General features: G+C 43.3%; 1 long non-coding RNA gene across 1 annotated transcript; it reads left to right on the forward strand.

The window, feature by feature from the left end:
- The first annotated feature begins 1,692 nt into the window (after positions 1-1,692).
- Positions 1,693-18,296, forward strand: LOC122477366. Its single transcript, XR_006295684.1, has 3 exons — positions 1,693-1,706; positions 2,259-2,261; positions 18,108-18,296. It is a non-coding gene; the product is annotated as an uncharacterized LOC122477366 (long non-coding RNA).
- The last annotated feature ends 1,045 nt before the right edge of the window (positions 18,297-19,341 follow it).

Consider the following 19,341-nt stretch of genomic DNA (forward strand, 5'->3'; position numbering starts at 1 on the left):
ATTGACAGAGCTTTGATCCTAGGTACAAGACGATCAAATCAAGAAAAACTGGTTCTTGCCAGTCCCCTGACACAGGCCCCTCCAGACACTTGGCCTGAAAAGTCGGCTCTGTGTGCAGAATCCACTCACCCAGCCCAGCCCAAATTTAGAAAGCACTTCCCACAAACCTGTGTGCAACTTGAGTGACCTGGGAGGAAGTCCCTCCGTGCAAATAATCAGTAACTCTCTCTTTATTCCTTGCCATTCGGAAGGCATTTCCGCATGCCACATCTCACGTTAGAAGGTAATTTCCCAGGGGAAGTTTTAAGGTGTGCGCTCCAAACTTTGTGGGTTGAACTTAGTCAAGTAATGCCTTTGTTAACAGCTAACGCCTTAGCTAGCCTGCCATCACAAATGAGGGTGTTATATGGAAGTGATGAATCACTGGGTTCTACTCCTGAAACCAATACTACACTGTCTGTTAACTAGAGTATAGATAGATAGATAGATAGATAGATAGATAGACAGATAGATAGATAGAGGCGCCTGAGTGGCTCAGTTGGTTAAATGTCCAACTCTTGATCTCGGCTCAGGTCATGATCTCACAGTTCGTGAGCCTTGGTGAGCTCTTTGCCAACAACGAGGAGCCGGCTTGGGATTTTCTCTCTCCCTCTCTCTCTGCCACCCCTCAAAAAGGTAAATCAATGTTAAATAAGTAAGTAAATACATACATACATACATACATACATAAAACATTTTTAAAAAAGAATGATCAGACGCGTTTGGAAAACACTCCGCTGGGGCAATAGTGTTTAACCCTGGGTGTAATTGCCATTTGGAGGGTTTCAAAATAAACCTGTTTACTAATGCCCAGGCTCCAACCCCGGAGATTCTGATTTTATTTATCTAGGTGGTGGGGGCGGGCACCAGTGTTTCTGAAAAGTTCCGCAGGTGATTCTGAACGTGTTTTAAACGTTCAGAACTTTTGGTCCAAAGCAGCAGCTGTCAAATGTTTTGGTGTCGGGATCCCTTTATACACCTAGAAATGAGTGACGATGCCTAAGAGATTCTGTTCACGCGGGTTGTGTTGATGTTTCTCATAATAGAGATTAAAACTAAGAGAAAGTCTCTTTATTTTAAGTCTATTTATTTCGAGAGACAGAGAGAGAAAGAGCTGGGAGGAGGGGAATAACATGATTTTAAAGAAAAACACTTTTCTAAAAGCACCGAGAGTAGAATTATCTTCCATTTTTATAAATTTCATCGACATTGGCTTATAGAAGACAGCTAGCTTTTGTATTTAATCCGTCAGACCGTCGTTTTGGTTACAGACTCCAACTCAGAGTTGTAAGTTCAGACTCCACGTTGGGTGCAGAGATTACTTAAAAATGAAATCTTTTATTTAAAAAAAAATTTTTTTAACATTTATTTATTTTTGAGACAGAGAGAGAGAGAGCATGAACAGGGGAGGGTCAGAAAAAGAGGGAGACACAGAATCTGAAACAAGCTCCAGGCTCTGAGCTGGCAGCACAGAGCCCGACGCGGGGCTCGAACCCACGGACCGCGAGATCATGACCTGAGCCGAAGTCGGCCGCTCAACCGACTGAGCCACCCGGGCGCCCCAAAAATGAAATCTTTTAAACATTTCAATTAAAAAAAGAAACTTAAGGGTGCCTGGGTGGTGCAGTCGGTTAAGCGTCCGACTTCAGCCAGGTCACGATCTCGCGGTCCGTGAGTTCGAGCCCCCGCGTCAGGCTCTGGGCTGATGGCTCGGAGCCTGGAGCCTGTTTCCGATTCTGTGTCTCCCTCTCTCTCTGCCCCTACCCCGTTCATGCTCTGTCTCCCTCTGTCCCAAAAATAAATAAACGTTGGAAAAAAAAAAAGAAACTTCAGCTTGAAGCGTATGAAGAAAATCCAGCCTCTCAGAAACAAGCAGTTGAAAAGGGGGGGGGGTGTATTTTAATAGGCTTTTCAGATCATCGTGGATGCCCTTCTTTGACATAACACCAAACTTCATTAAATGATAACTTCTTGAAGGTTTTTTGAATGTGAAGTCTGAAACCACATCAATGAATTTTTCATGCGCTGTTCCATTAAGACCCATTGGTCTATCTTACGCTTCGAATGTATCTTTGACTCACGCGTTATTTTGTAATGTCATGCGTTGGCCATTTGAAAAATTCCTGGTTCACGGAGTTACGTGGCTCCTGCCAATGCTGGCGCATTTCCTGTTGTGTAACATCAAAAAATCACATCAACATCACGATCCATCTCATTAGGACGTCTCTAAGTATTGGGAGGTCGTCAAGATCATAATGGCGGATCACGTTTTCTAAAATTTTCGTTCTCATTTGAAAACTCTCTCAGCGGCAACATATACTGCCAGCTGTTTTCCTTGAAGCGACGGACTCTGTTCCTTGTCAAGAAAATTTCTGCCCAAATCCCAAGTCTCAATAGCCGTAGTGTGTCCGTTGTTCTTTCAAGTGAAAATGGTGTTTCGTGAGAAGAGCGGCTGCTTCGGCTTTGTGACTCGCTCGCATCCTTTCCTGAAAGCAACAATCCTACTTCAGCACGTGGCCCGAGTGCTCCATTTGTACTTCACATTTCCTGACAGGTCATTTTGTTAAAATGGACTCAAGGGTTGGGGTGTAGTAAAGTGAATGTTTCGTGCGGCTTCATCAAGGACACGCTTTTATTAGACACCTTTTTTTTCACTGTGTGTGCTGATAAAGACCCACATGATGACTCATGGCATGGGGTGCCCCTGCCTTGACGTGGGCCAAGGGGCCAGAATTTTTTTTTTCCTGCTTTTGCACATTCAGTGCAAATGTCAATACAGTGCAAAGGGCACATAGCGTCTTAGAACTATTGTGAACGTGGTTTTGACCTCCTGGACCCTTGGGGACCATACTTGGACAACTACCGACCTAGAAAGAGCAGAGAGCAGCGTTAGCGGGGCAGTTGGGTAGAGCGAGTTTAGCGTTCATTTACGTACATGTTGCTGAGCCTAGGATTTCTACCACACGTGGTTATTTATTATTTTATTTAAGCCTCACAGCAACAGTCACAAAGTGGATACCTTTGTTCCCATTTTGCACCTAAGGACATTAGAGCTCAACAAGGTTAAATAATTTTCTAGATGAGGCGAGGATCAGGGTTGAAAGATGAACATCGAGGTCTTTGGGATTCTAAGCTCATTCCTCTGCCACTGCCCCGACTCATTTTCCCTATAGTGACCTGAGTGGGGTTCGAATAACCGGTTCGAGACTTATTTAATGAACACTTACTGTGCTCTAAAAACTGTTCTCGGAACTTTACCTGTATTTGCTCCTTTCATCCTCCCAACAGGGCCCAGCCTAGCCCTATTTTAAACACGAGGCAACAGAGGCACAGAGAGGTTTGCAGGGACACAGAGCTCATAAAATCCCTCCCGGAGCTGGGATTTTAACCCAAGAAGACTGATTTCACAGCCATTTTGTGAAAACATCTCCTAACTTAAAACCTGGGGGGGGGGGGGGGGGGGGGGGGGGGGGGGGGGGGGGGGGGGGGGGGGGGGGGGGCGGGGGGACCTAAAATGATATATACGAAACAACTTAAGCACGTGAAACAAATACTCTTGCCTCTTGGCGTATCAGGTGATCACGTGATCACGTGATCAGAAGGTCTTGGTTCATATGTTTCGTTTCCTCAAGGCGAGGCAAAAAGCACGCAGGGAAAAACCTGAAGTTTGTGGAAATTTAGGCAAGAGGTTAATTCACATAAGTCACTAAGAATAGAGTCCTAAAAGGAGCCGGGTTCAGTTTACATTTCAGTTTATCAAGATCAGGATGTGGTGACCAAGGCTGCAGATGGGAAAGTGATGTGGTCTCTGTCACACTGAGCATATGACAGACACCCGTTGAAGAGCACACCTGTTCCTGGAGAAGGCCAGGGCACTGGAACACTCATGGGTGTAACAATAGAACCATTTCCTTTACCGTTTACGACCTCAAGAATTAGTCGTCTTGGGGTATATTTCCTCTTTCTAAAAATAATGGCAGCATTCCACTAAATTGTTACTCATTCCACTAAAATGGGTTCGAATGTTAACTTCCAAGACAAGAGGTGGTTTTCCTAAGGGAAACTGCAATTCTCCAGCCAGTGAGAGACTCTTCATCTAGTAACAAAAGTTAGTCACTTTCATCTGCGAAAAAGCGTGAAAATGCCAACTGGCTGCCCCCCACTTGGTCCTTCTGCCCACGTGTGCTCCACAAAATGCCTCTCTCTGGAACAGAGCTTCTGCCAACCTTCCTGCCTTCCCAGGTCAAAGCAGGGTGGAACGTCTCAGCAAGAAGGGAAGGGCGTTCAGGGGCAGGAAACCCTACTTGCGTAGGCAGAATCTACCAGGACGAAACGAGGGAAGAGAAAATCCTGTTCTGGAATTCAGGAAAAACAACTTCTCAGCTGCTCTTCCTCCTCCCTCTCTTGCCGCACCCTCTTCCCTGTGAGGTTTTTCACCGGAAGAAACTCCCCAGTGATATGGATGAGAAAGGAAGAGGCGAGCAACCTCTCCCTCCACAGGAGCTTTTCTCCACCCCCCCCCCCCCCGGGGCTCATCGCCTCCCGGATCCTGCGCCTGCAGCCCCTCAGCTCCCAACCCAGTATGGGCTTCTCCCTCCTGAAGCTTTCCCAGTTGCCATTAAAGTCTTCACTCCCCAGCCCCAGAATCCCAGTCCCTGCCCAGATGACTCCGCCTGGAGCTTGGAACTGGAAGGATCTACTCTCCCATTTAGAGCTGCCTCACGGGTCAGAAACCTTTGAAGCTATTTGCCTAGTGGCTCTGATCTGTATTTCTCCTCCCAGAGGCCCCACCTCCATCCTGCCGGAATCAGCCGCTCTTTGCTAGCCTGGGAACCTAACCACATTTCTGTCTACTCATTTGTTATTTCCCCTTAATGCTACTCAGTATAGTTTTTGTGGTTGAACACAGAGCCTGTCCTGAGAATTGTTTTACGCATTGTACGAAACACAGCCCCAACTTTCATAAAGGAGACCAGCCCTTTGATCCACCTGGAGGTCTGTCGCTGGGGGTAAGCAGAAATCCCTGCCCCGATCCAAGAATTTTAACACAAAGTGTAGCCTGGGCCCCTTGGAGGGTTGGCAGAAGACCTGTTCTCGTAGAACCTGTTCTCTTAGGAAAATTAATGGAGCAGCCATTAATTCTGCAGGATTTCTCACCTCGAGGCAAAACAAAACAAACCACTCCTGCCCCACCATTTCCCAGCCTCTGGTCAGTTCTCAACGCCCACTCCGTAGCTCGCATTCTCTGCTTCGTCTCTCTTCCCCGTGCCCCTTGGTGTTAGCAGTTCTCAGTATCCGTCAGCAGGCATTAGCTTCTCTTAATTTGTCCAACCATCTCAGTCTTAATAAAAAAGGGGAATCTTCAGTGTGTTAGTCCTTACGACATCGCCAAAACGTTGAACATTTTGGTGAGCTGCAATGTAACGGATCTCCAAGATCCCCTGTAAGTTATACAAACAAGATGTTGTGTAAGGTTTGGGGTCTGCTGCCATTTGTAGGAGAGACAGAGAGAGAGAGAGATTATTATTATATTATTATCTATATCATCTATATTATCTCTGAGCGGGTACGGAAGAGCTATATACCCTTCGGTGACTTTGGAAACTTGTATTATGCATATGTGTGACCTTTTCTACACAAGGGAGTACATCTTTTAAAAAGTTACGGTGTGTGAGGAAAGTTATTTTCCACTCAGTTAGGTCATAAGCGAGATTACTGCGGGAAAGTCTTATCCGCGTAAGGGTAGCCATCAAAAAATTAACAGTGATTATCTTTCAAAGATGCTACTCGGGGAAAAAATGTTCTCCCTCTCCCCTTTCGCTTATTCGGGGTTTCTGTGTTCTCTTTAGTAAAAGGAATAGAGTGGAAAATAAAACGAGCATGAATGGGCAGGGAATAAATGGGAAACCTTTGCTTAATGTTGCTGTGGAACTACAAATGCTCTAAAAAACGAAGTCTTAAGGGGCGCCTGGGTGGCGCAGTCGGTTAAGCGTCCGACTTCAGCCAGGTCACGATCTCGCGGTCCGGGAGTTCGAGCCCCGCGTCGGGCTCTGGGCTGATGGCTCAGAGCCTGGAGCCTGTTTCCGATTCTGTGTCTCCCTCTCTCTCTGCCCCTCCCCCGTTCATGCTCTGTCTCTCTCTGTCCCAAAAATAAATAAAAACGTTGAAAAAAAAATTAAAAAAAAAAAAACGAAGTCTTAAAAAAGGCTTGGAATATTGCCGTACGTAAAAGACAAAATTATAGAAATTCAGGGAACAGGATAAAAAGCAGGGAAAAAGAGGCCGTTTACAGAAATGTATCATACACAGTCCCCTATGTATCTAGCTGCCCAGTTTAAAGCTGGAACTATTTTGTATTATTTATCCCCTTAATGTACCAGTGGAGTGCCTCATTTGCTATTATAAACACACGCCCACCAGGAACAGCTTTGTGTCGGTCTAGACCCCATCAACCCTCTGAGAACCAAGACCTGTGAGCCCCCTCAAGACACTCTTATTTCAGGGTCACCTAGGACATCCAGAATACCTGGCACACAAATGCCTTCAGCCAAGTGCCCAGATGGGGACAGGTTCCGCTTTGAAGAACTGTGCCTCTTTGCTTTGAATGTACCTGATCAAAGCGCCTTCTCCAGGTAGTCAAGGATTCCAGCACATTCCCTTCTGAGTGTTCTGAAATAGCATGTCACACCCAGAACCAGGGCAATGCTTGCCATTTGTACGTGCCCTCAACCGTGGCATTGCCGTGTAGCTCCCACGGGCTGTCTTACCTTCCAATCGTTCCTCCTTTTTTTAATTATTTTTTTAACATTTATCCCTCGGGGAGAGAGAAACAGAGCTCGAGTGGGGGAGGGACAGAGAGAGAGAGAGAGAGGGAGACATAGAATGTGAAGCAGGTTCCAGGCTCCAAGCCGTCAGCCCAGAGCCTGACGTGGGGCTCGACCCGCAAACCGTGAGAACATGACCTGAGCCGCGGTTGGACACTCAACCGGCTGAACCACCAGGCGCCCCTAATCATTCCTTCCTTATCTATTCAGTCATTTCATGATTGCCATCTTAGGTATTTTTCTCCTCTTAACCTTTGTGTCAGAGGCTGGACGATAGGCGCCTATCGTCAAGCAACTGTTTGGTCTGGACTTTGCAGTTAGAGACTGCCAAGGTTGAGTCATAAAGAGTCTCAAGGCAGAATATCATAAATACTTGAGTAGAGACACTATTTCAAAGGTGCTCCCAGAGTAGTTAGTTACGGCCAAAGCCTTGAGGAAAATTTGACAGGGGAATAAACATTGGAGCTGAGTCATGAAGAGAAAAGAAGCGATCTCCAAGTAGAAATTGGTAAAGTGATATTCCAAGGGCAAAGAGCAGCATGGGTGAAATCAAGGAGATGTGAACACTGATGCGTATTGAGGGAAGAGCCAATAGTTTGCTGTATCTAGAGCACAAAGACCCAGAGGTAGCGGGGGACAAGGTGGGGGCGAATGGAAAGGGAACAGAAGGAGAAGGGCCGGGAAAGCCTTCGCTGGAGTTGGGGGTTGGGCTTACCTGATGAACTGGTAAGGTCAGGAGGACTATTTGTACAAGGATACCTTCGGGAAATGCAAAGAACAGCCTCATGTTTGTCCCAGAGATGTGTTCCTTGCCCGTGGACTCATGACGTACCGTTGGGGGATGTGGCCTGTGGACAGAAGCTGAGGCACTGGTTCTCAGAGGAAATGTCGGGGGCGTCTGCGTGGCTCAGTCGGTTCAACGTCCAGCTGCAGCTGAGGTCATGATCTCACCGCTCATGAGTTCGAGCCCCGCGTCGGGCTCTGTGCTGAACAGCTCGGAGCCTGGAGCCTGCTTGGGATTCTGCGGCTCCCTCTCTCTCCGCCCCTCTCCCACTCCTCCTCTGTCTCTTACTCTCAAAAATAAATAAATGTCAAAAAAACATTGTAAGGGGGCGCCTGGGTGGCTCAGTCGGTGAAGCGATCGACTTCGGCTCCGGTCATGATCTCACAGTTGATGCGTTCGAGCGCCGCGTCGGGCTCTGGGCTGACAGCTCGGAGCCTGGAGCCTGCTTGGGATTCTGCGGTTCCCCCTCTCTCTGCCCCTCCCCTGCTCACGCTCTGTCTCTCTCTGTCTCTCAATAATAAGTAAACATTAAAAAATTAAAAAAAAAAAAACATTTTAAGTAAATAAATAAATAAAACAAAAGGAACTGTTGGCACAGAGGCACCAGCAGGTCTTGGTCTCTGTCCAGGAGATAAGCGTTGAGTGGGAGAGTGGACATTTTCCCCGCTTCTGCACGTAACAGTCGCCTGGCTTTGGTACATCAAGGACTCCAGAGAATGAGACGATGTGTTGATACCTTGAGGGTTCACAGCATGAAGAACCTAGGAGGCGCGTTCCCTTGATGCCAACAGCAGTATTATCATGGAGTGAGGGCCTCCCCCTATGTGGTCGGGTGCAGGTGACACGTGCAGTGTCTTCGTGGGAGACATATCCACAGGTGTACTGAAAAGGAAGAACGCGAGATGACAAGTGATAAGCTTTTGTGAGACCCCAGCCAAGCCTCCAAAAAGGAGTGGCTGCACGTACGTTTCAGTACAGTCTGAGGTCATGGGTGAAGACATCCCAGACCACTCTGCCTCCAGCACATCCCGGCCAGGGAAGGACACCTGCCCCATGGGCCCGCGTGGTCCCGAGAAATCATCAGTACTAAATGTCTGTTGTTGCAAGGTCCGTTTCCCAGACCTGTCTTTCCTGCAGAGTTCCAGTTCGACGGGGATCACGAGACCTTCTGCGACTTGTTCGCAAGATGGGTCACCTGTCTGCCGGATTGCCCGCTTGGCATACGGCAGCAGCAGGGTCCTTAGCCCTTCCAACCTCCGTCACCGCCTCCTCCTGCTGCTCTCACTCCCAGGCCAACCGTGTGCTTAACGCTTTGCAAGAGGTACCAGCTTCTCCTTTGGGACACCCCCATCATCGAGACTGGGGGCTTCAAGGCTAGAGAGACTAATGAAGATTCCAGTCTCCCTTCCTGGGTCCCTGTCGAGCCTCAAAGGTTCCAGCTTGTTCTTGGTTCTCGCATTTCACGTTTGTTTCCTTCCCGACTGCCTTCCTGAGCCTTCGGGCTTCGTCATCAACAGCCTTAGAAACAACAGACATATGTCGATTTTTTAACTAGGTCCCACAGTTGGATGAGGTCAGATCCCTATAATAAATATATAATTTATACATACCGTGTACGGCATACAGGTTATAGGTATAATATTCAGATTACATATCATACTCAGATTGTGTGTGTGCAGAACATTCTAGTAGTTCTGCTTCTCTAACATAGAGAGTCTGAAAACCCTGGCCAGCCAAGACGAATAGAAGGAATGTCTAGTGGCCTCCTTCCACAACAGGCTGAGAATGCTATAGCCCTTGGGTGGAAAAAACCGAGGTAACCATCAGTGAATCAGAAGACAGGAAATGCAGAAAACAGATGTAATGGCTATACCATCTGGGTCTCACTAGTAGGGACCCTTCAGCCTAGGAGCCCTGAGCCTCTTTCCAGTTCCTTAAGGGAACCTTGAAGAGAGGATGATTTTCTAGAACACTGGAGAACTTGCTCGGAGTGGAGAAGACTGCAGCTGGATAGCCCATGGAACAATCGACATGAAGTCTTTGTAAAATTTGCTGAGAGAAGATATTCGACTTTACTGTAATCAAAGAAATATAAATTGGAACTGGAAAGTGATTCCATTTTCCCTTCTACAAATGACCGAAGATACCCACACACAAAAATGTAATTACACAAACCCTCTGACTAGGCAGTTTCAGTCTTAGTTATTTATCATGGATATCTTCACGTGTGTGTGACATGATGGCTGTATAGGGATATCCATTGTAGCATTTTTTATAACAGCAAGAGATTGGAAATTAACTCAAGTGCTTCCCAGTATGGAATTGGATAAATTATGGTTCGTCTATAATTTATCCAATTTTCAGCGTGTAGGTGTATCCAAAAAAGTTGTAGCTTTTTTATAACCGCAAGAGATGAGAAATTACCCAAGTGTCTTCCAATAAGGAATTGGATAAATTACGGTCCATCTGTAGAATGGAACATAACACATTTATTTAAAAGGATGAAGCCATTGTGTGGCTATTGATATAAAACAGTTTTCAAGATATATTGTTAAATGAAAAAAAGGACTTGAATTATGTGGATGCAATATACGTCCTCTCTCTCCCCCTCTTTCTGTTTTTTTAATATTAATTCCAATATAGTTAATATATACTGTTACATTACTTTCAAGAGTACAATATAGTGATTCATAAATTCTATACGTTACTCGGTGCTCATCATGATAAGTGCACTCTTGATTCCCATCACTGTTTTCAGCCATCCCCAATCCCCCTCCCCTCTGGTAACTATCAGTTCTCTACATTAAGAGTCCGATTCTTGATTTGTCTGGCTGTCTCTTTTTCCTTTGCTCATTTGCTTCTTAAATTCCACATGTGAGTGAAATCATATATTTGTCTTTCTCTGACCGACTTATTTCACTTAGCATTATATACTATAGCCGCAACCATTCCATCCATGTTGTTGCAAATGGCAAGGTTTCATTGGGTTTTTTTTTTTGTAGCATTATAATATTTCAGTATATTTTGCTACCTCTCCTTTATCCATCCATCTCTGGATTGATACTTGGGCTGCTTCCCTAATTTGACTGTTGTAAATAACGCTACTGTAAACATCGATGTGCACGTATCCCTTTGAATTAGTATTTTTGTATTCTTTGGGTAAATACCCAGTAGTAGTATTCCTGGATCGTAGGGTAGTGCTATTTTTAACATTTTGGGTAACCTCCATACTGTTTTCTGGAGTGGCTGCACCAGTTTACATTCCCACCAACAGTGCAAGAGGGTTCCCGATTCTCTACATCCTTGCCAATACCTGTTGTTTTTGTGTTGTTGACTTTAGCCATTCTGACAGGTGTGAGGTGATACCTCGTGATGGTTTTGATTTGTATTTCCCTGATGATGAGTGATGCTAAGTATCTTTTCATGTGTCTGTTGGCCATCTGGATGTCTTGTTTGGGAAAATGTCTATTCGTGTCTTCTGTCCATTTTTAAATTGGGTTATTTCTTGTTTGGGTGGTGACTTTTGTAAGTTCTCTAGATATTTTGGAGAGTAACCCTTAATTAGATAAGTCATTTGCAAATATCTTCTCCCATTCCTTAGGTCGCCTTTTAGTTTTGTTGGTTGTTTCCTTCGCTGTACAGAAGCTTTGTATTTTGATGCAGTCCCAATAGTTTATTTTTTTTTAATTTTTTTTTTTCAACGTTTATTTATTTTTGGGACAGAGAGAGACAGAGCATGGACGGGCAAGGGGCAGAGAGAGAGGGAGACACAGAATCGGAAACAGGCTCCAGGCTCCGAGCCATCAGCCCAGAGCCTGACGCGGGGCTCGAACTCACGGGCCGCGAGATCGTGACCTGGCTGAAGTCGGACGCTTAACCGACTGCGCCACCCAGGCGCCCCTCCCCAATAGTTTTTTTTGCTTTCGTTTTCCCTTGCCTCAGGACACATTCGTAGACAAACGTGGCTACAGCCAGTGTCAGAGACATTACTGCCTGTGTTCTCTTCTAGGATTTTTATGGTTTCAAGTCTCACATTTGGGCCTTTAATCCACTTTTGCATGCATCCGGCCAGTTTTCCCAGCACCATTTTTTTGAAACTGTCCTTTTTTTTAATATTCTTTCCTACATTGTCAAAGATTCATTGGCCAAATAACTGGGGGTTTTTTATTTCTGGGTTTTCTCCTCTGTTCCGTTGATCCGTGTTTCTATTTTTGTGCCAGCACCATGCTGTTTTGATTACTACAGTTTTAAAGTATAACCTGAAGTCTGAAATTGTGATGCCCCCAGCTTTGCTTTTCTTTTGCACAGCTGCTTCGGCTATTCAGGGTCTTTTGTGGTTTCACATGAATTTTAGGATTCCTTATTCTAGTTCTGTGAAAAATGCTATTGGTATTTTGATAGGCATTGCATTAAATGTATAGATTGCTTTGGGTAGTGTAGATATTGTAACAATATTTGTTCTTCCTATCCAGCAGCATGGACTGTGTGTGTGTGTGTGTGTGTGTGTGTGTGTGTTTTAAATGGAAGAATATCTCTGGAAGAATTCACATGAAAATGGTAATTTTCATTACCATTAGCAAAAGGAATTGGGTGCCTGAGGAACTATTTCCCTTTCTGTACCATGAGTCCCTGTTATCTATCCCCCCACCAAAAAAAAAAACCCTTAATTTTAAAAATTGTTGCTGATTTGTGCCAAATACTGCTTTTCAGGAGGTAGCCCTTGACCTTTTTTCCAATTGCAAGAATGGCCTGAATAGCCATTTCATTGACAGTTGGATATGTTGTGCTACTCAAATAGTACTGAGAGCCTCATTCTAATCTATGCCATGTGTCTTAGCTGCCAATCACATGATGAGTTCTGGACCTATATGTTGTGGGGGGTAAATACCACATTCATGTAAAGGGATTCTGTGTAAATGTTGGCGCACCAAAAAATTTAAGCTTGTCAGTCACCTCCTAGTTTGAGACAGATCTTTCTGGACTCCTCGTATGCTCAGTGAGGAAGTAAATGATTTCTACAGTGAAGAAGAATTATGCAAAATGCAAATCTAAACCACAGTGAGATGGCATCCCATATCTGTTAGAGTGGCTGTCATCAAAAAGACAAGAAATAACAAGTACTGGCAAGGATGTGGAAAAAAGGGAACCCTTGTCCCCTGTGGGTGGGAATGGAAACTGGTGCAGCCACTGTGGAAAACAGTACGGAGGTTTTTCAGAAAATTAAAAATAGACCTACCAAGTGATCCAATCAGTACATTTCTGCATACTCATCCGAAAAAATACAAAAAGCACTAATTTGAAAAGATATATGCATCCTCATATTCATTACAGCATTATTTACGTGGAAACCAAGCCAAGATGTGGAAACAGCCTAAATGTCATCAGCAGATGAAGAAAATATGGTACCAGGGAGAAGACCATCTCTTCCACAAATGGTGTTGGGAAAACTGGACAGCAACGAGCAAAAGAATGAAACTGGACCACTTTTTTACACCATACACAAAACTAAATTCAAAATGGATTAAAGATCTAAGTGTAAGACCTGGGACCATAAAAATCTTAGAAGAGAACACAGGCAGTAATTTCTCGGACCCTGGCTGTACCAACTTTTTTCTAGATAGGTCCCCTGAGGCAAGGAAAGCAAAAGCAAAAACAAACTGTTGGGACTCCATCAAAATAAAAAGGTTGTGCACAATGAAGGAAATAATCAACAAAACTAAAAGGCAACCTACTGAGTGGGAGAACGTATTTTTTTAAGTCGATTTATTTATTTTGAGAGCGAGAAAGAGAGGAGGGGCACAGAGAAAGGGAGAGATTCCCAAGCAGGCTCAGCACTGTCAGCACAGAGACCAACATGGGGGTTGAACCCATGAACCATGAAATCATAACCTGAACAGAAATGAAGCATCAGATGCTTAGCCACTGACCGAGCCACCCAGGCACCCCAGGAGAACGTATTTGTAAATGACATATCCAATAAAGATTTCATATCCAAAGTATATAATGAACTCATAAAACTCAACACCCCAAAAAACAAATAATCCAATTAAAAATAGGCAGAAGACATCAATAGACATTTCTCCAAGAAGACATCTAGATGGCCAACAGACAAATGAAAAGATGGTCATCATCGTTGATCATTATGAAAACGCAAGTCAAAATTACAATGTGATATCACCTCACACCTGTCAGAATGGCTAAAATGAACAACCCAAGAAGCAACAGGTGTTGGTGAGGATGTGAAGAAGAAATGGGAATTCTCTTGGACTGTTGGTGGGAATACAAACTGGTGCACCCACTCTGGAAAACAGTATTGATGTTCCTCAAAATGTCAAAAATAGGGGCATCTGTGTGGCTCAGTCAGTTAAGTGTCCAACTCGTGATTTCAGCTCAGGTCATGAGATCTCACGGTCATGAGATCAAACTTCACATCAGGCCCTGCCCTGGGCATGAGGCCTGCTTAAGATTCTCTCTCTCCCTCTCCCTCTCCCTCTGCCTCTCTCTCTCTCTCTCTTTCTCTCTCTTTTTCTCAAATAATAAATTTTAAGACATTGTTTTAATTGTTAAAAAGTTAAAAATAGGAGTACCTTATGATCCAGCAGTCATACTACTGGGTATTTACCCAACGAGTACAAAAACACTAATTCAAAGAGACATATGTGCCCCTATGCTTCTGGCAGTATTATTTACAATAGCCACAATATGGAACAGCTCAGGTGTTCAACGAGGATGTGATATATATATATATATATATATATATATATATATATATATAACTATATGTATATATACTATAGTATAGTATAGTATATATATATACTATACTATATATACTATATATATACTATATATATACTATATATATACTATACATATATACTATATATACTATACATATATACTATATATATACTATATATATACTATACATATATACTATATATACTATACATATATACTATATATATACTATATATACTATACATATATACTATATATATATACTATATATAATGTTATATATATATAGTTATATATATATAACTATATATATATATACACACTATACTATAGTATATATATATACTATACTATATATAGTATATACTATATATAGTATATATATATACTATACTATATATAGTATATATATATAGTATACTATATATACTATGTATATATACTATATATATCGTGTATATATATATAGTATATATATAGTATGTATAGATAGATATATATGGTATGTGTGTGTATACATATGTATACATATATACGTGTGTGTACACACACACACAATGGAATATTACTCAGCCATAGAAAAGAACAAATGTTGCCATTTGCAACAACACAGATGGAGCTAGAGAGTATTATGCTAAGCGAAATAAATCACTCAGAGAAAGACCAATATCATGATTTCACTCATATGTGAAATTTAAGAAACAAACAAAGGAGCAGAGGGGAAAGAGAGAGAGAGAGAGAGAGAGAGAGAAAGCAAGAAACAAACTCTTAACTATAGAGAACAAACTCATGGGTACCAGAGGGGAGGTGAATGCGGGGATGGGTCAAATAGGTCATGGGGATTAAGGAGTGCGCGTGTTGTGATGAGGACCGGGTAATGTATGGAATTGTTGAATTACTATAATGTGCACCTGAAACTATGTGTTAACCTGTGTGTTAACTGGAATTAAAATAAAATCTTAAAAGAAAGATCTTAAAGAAAAATCTTAAAAGAAAATGCGGTATCTATATGTCTCTGTGTGTGTATATATAACGTATATATGTATCATATACATATTACATGTGTTATATATATACATTACACATAATATAGATATACAATACATATATCCATATAATATACATAATATACAATATACATACCTATAATCCATACATATAGTATATACATAATACATTTTGTTTCTATCATATATATGTGTGTATATATATAATATGTATATGGCTCAATACTATTCAACCATAAAAAAGAATGAAATCTTGCCATTTATGACAATGTAGATGGACATTGAGGGCATTTTGCTAAGTGGAATAAGTCAGGTGGAAGAAGAAAAATACCATATGATCTCGTTTGTATGTTGAATCTTAAAAAAAAAAAATGAGCTCACTGGTGTAGAAAACAGTCTGATGGTTGCCTGAGATGGGGAGTAGTGGTGGGTGAGTGGGTGAAGGAGGTCGAAAGGTACAAATGGCCACGGGTGCCTGGGTGGCTCATTCGGTTAAGCGTTCAACTCTTGATTTCAGCTCAGGTCACGATCTCATGGTTCGTGGGTTTGAGCCTCGCGTGGGGCTCTGTGCCGGCCGCACAGAGCCTGCTTGGGATTCTGTCTCTCTTTCTCTCTGCCCTTCCCCAGCTTGCTCTCTATCTCTCTCTCAAAATAAAACAAAAGAAGGTACAAATTTCCGGTTGTAAAATAAGTCATGGGGATGTACTGTGCAGTGTGGTGACTGTAATTAGTAGTAGTATATTGCATATTTGAAAGTAGGTAGGGGAGTAGCTCTTGAAAGTTCTCATCATGAGACAAAAAATGGTAACTGTGTATGGTGGTGGATGGTAACTGGGTTTATTGTGGTGACCATTTTGCACTATATACAAATATCAAATCATTACATTCTATGCCTGAAACTGATATACTGTTGCATCCGTTTTTTAAAAAGGATTGCTCCATAAAAATTGTGTGCACTATACCTTCAAAGGTTGCCATTCACATAGCCCTTTATGATGGATCTTTCCTGACTGTTTATGTGCCCAATGTAGGGGAAAATGATAGCCTCATTGAACTAGATTTTTTTCCCTGAATGGTTCTTTGTCCTGCATGTTCAAGCGCTGCCGTTCATACGACAGTCTGGTGCCGTGGATATTTCTAGGCTCCTAAATATGGTCAGTGTGGAACTAACTCAGGGCATCATAAAAATGAAATATTCCTTGGACTTTGGCTACAGTGCACAACTCACAGGGTGCCATTCATATACTATTATATACAATGTATATTTCTGATCTCCTCTGGTTCATACAGAGGTAAGAGATGACCAAATGAAAGCTCTATTCAATACATACATGCAGGTGCTGCGCAAATGAATAGACTTCACTGACTATTTGGTCTAGTCCATGATGTTTTCTAGACTCCTCTATTCTTAAAGTTGTAGTGATGCCCGCGTGAAAGTAGACTTGTTCCACGCACAGTTCAGTGCGCCGAACAACGGAAGTAGTGCCATTCACTATCTTCCGTATTTCACAGATATTTGTGGACTCCTCATTTCTTACCGTGAAGGTATGTGATGGCCACAATAAGCCAGGCTTGTTCCGTATGCTGTTTATGGCCCTCCATACTCCTTTAATGCCGTTCACATCACAGTCTGCACCATGGACCTTTCTGTCCATTCGAATGTAGAAGTGAGTTTTGGTCCCTTAAAAGTAGACGGAGTATGGTTACATGCACCGTGTGCTCCAGATGCTCACGTCCTAATCTTTGCCGTGGATTTTTTTTTTTTTTTTTGGATTCCTGAAGTAATGGTGCATGAATGTAGACTGATGCCATGTGTACTGTGTGCTCCGTGACACGGATCTTTCTGGATCTTCATATGCCCCAGTGAGGAAGAAAGTGATGTCACGTGGAAGTCAACGTATTCCCTGTATGCTTGCGTATGAATGAGAAGCACTTGGCCAGGCTACATCTTGGAAGTGAAACTGAGCGGGAATAACTACATGCTTGTGGTCTCAGAGTTGAGAGGAAGCATGGTGTGTTGATGAAACAAGCAGAGTATGGTTTAAGACAAGACAGTTGTTTTCAGAGGGCGAAAGTCACCAAACTCCGATAGCCCCCTTCCATTTGTTATTTTCTCAGGAAAATCAGAATTTTTTATCTTTTTGAAGGCGCTACGCTCCCTTAAAAACATTCCCACTTGCCATGTTTTGGGCACCCTGCTAAGCCCTTTGCGTGGTTGATTGCATTTTTTCGTTTCTATAGGCCGATGAGTTAGACACCAGTCATTTCCCATTTTTAAACATGAGGACACCGGGGCGCCCGAGTGGTTCACTCAGTTAAGCATTCGACTCTTGATTTCAGCTCAGGATATGCTCTCATACTTTGTGGCATCGAGCCCCACGTCGGGCTCTGTACTCACAGCCTGGACCCTGCTTGGGATTTTCTCTCTCTCCTCTCTCTCTTCCCCTCCCCCACTCTTCCTGTCTCTCAAACATCCATAAACGTTAGAAAATAATTAACAAATAAAAATGAGGAAACTGAGCCTTTTTTTACCCTCTCCACCGTCTTCCCAGGATGGCTATGGCTGTAACCTGTCTTCATCTCAGCTCTGGGCACCTGCTAAGCTAATGCCACCATTCTTGCTCTCCAGCCACCATCATGATCCTCTCTTGGGATCTCATCAGCTAGGACGACATGTTGTCCATCGTTTACAAGGTCTGGGAGGTTAGAGAGGGTCTGTGCCTGGAGCTGGAGGGGAGGATGGTCAGGAGGACAGAGGGTAACACCGATGGCTCAGTCATTGGTGGAAATGCCTCGGCTGAAGGTCCTGAGGGTGAGGGTACAGAAAGCACAGATGTCACTGGTGTTGGTGTTGTCGTGAACCATCGCTTACAGGAAACCAGCTTCCCGAAAGAAGCCTGCGAGAAGTCCTTCAGAGATGACATGAAATGAAATCAAAGGCGAACACAGAGAAGAGAGGGACCCCTGGGGGGCTCGGTCAGTTGAGCGTCGGACTTCAGGTCCACTTCAGATCCTTTGCGCCCCTCGCTCTCTGCCCCTCGCCTGCTCATGCTTTCTCTGTCTCAAAAAGGATAAACAAATAAGCATGGAAAGAAAAAAAAATTAAAAATAAAAATAATTTGGGGCGCCTGGGTGGCGCAGTCGGTTAAGCGTCCGACTTCAGCCAGGTCACGATCTCGCGGTCCGTGAGTTCGAGCCCCGCGTCGGGCTCTGGGCTGATGGCTCAGAGCCTGGAGCCTGTTTCCGATTCTGTGTCTCCCTCTCTCTCTGCCCCTCCCCCGTTCATGCTCTGTCTCTCTCTGTCCCAAAAATAAATAAACGTTGAAAAAAAAAAAATTTTTTTAATAATAATAATAATAATTTAAAAAAAAAAAGGAAACATGTCCCGAAGGTTGTGTAAAAACAAACTGCATTTAAACTTAAAAAAGGAGGAAACTGAGGCAGTCAGACAGCCGTTAAGCCATAAAGCCAAGATTTAAATTCAGGTCAATCTGAAACCCGAGCTCAAAGTATGCTTTCTTGTTAATATTCTTTCAACTGTGTTGTCATTCTCCTAATGGTCTTTTGAGCAGAGACATTTAGCTGCTTCATAAATACTAAATTTTGGAAAAATGGAAAGCTCGTTGAAGGAAAATGCGAACCAGAAGATCCCAGACTGTCATGTGGATAAAGTGCTGTATTAATGTGCTCCAGTGGCTGAGATTCCGTTCTATTCAAAGGAGATTAAATGTAGGATTTAAAGAATTATGATGGTAGCCCACACTTGGACCTTTGCCTCATAAGACAGTCAAGTATGACTGAAGCAGAAAGGGTTTATACACCCCCGTCCAAGGGAGCTCAATTCACGCTGTGAAAAGTAAGTTACTGCAGAGATGAAAAGAATGTGTCTAGAGGAAGCTATTGTGGTAGTTTCTTCTTCCTGCTGGGCCTGAGCCCTCACACAGAT

This window comes from Prionailurus bengalensis, chromosome X (genome assembly GCF_016509475.1).
Source record: "Prionailurus bengalensis isolate Pbe53 chromosome X, Fcat_Pben_1.1_paternal_pri, whole genome shotgun sequence".
In the NCBI taxonomy this organism is placed as follows: Eukaryota; Metazoa; Chordata; class Mammalia; order Carnivora; family Felidae; genus Prionailurus; species Prionailurus bengalensis.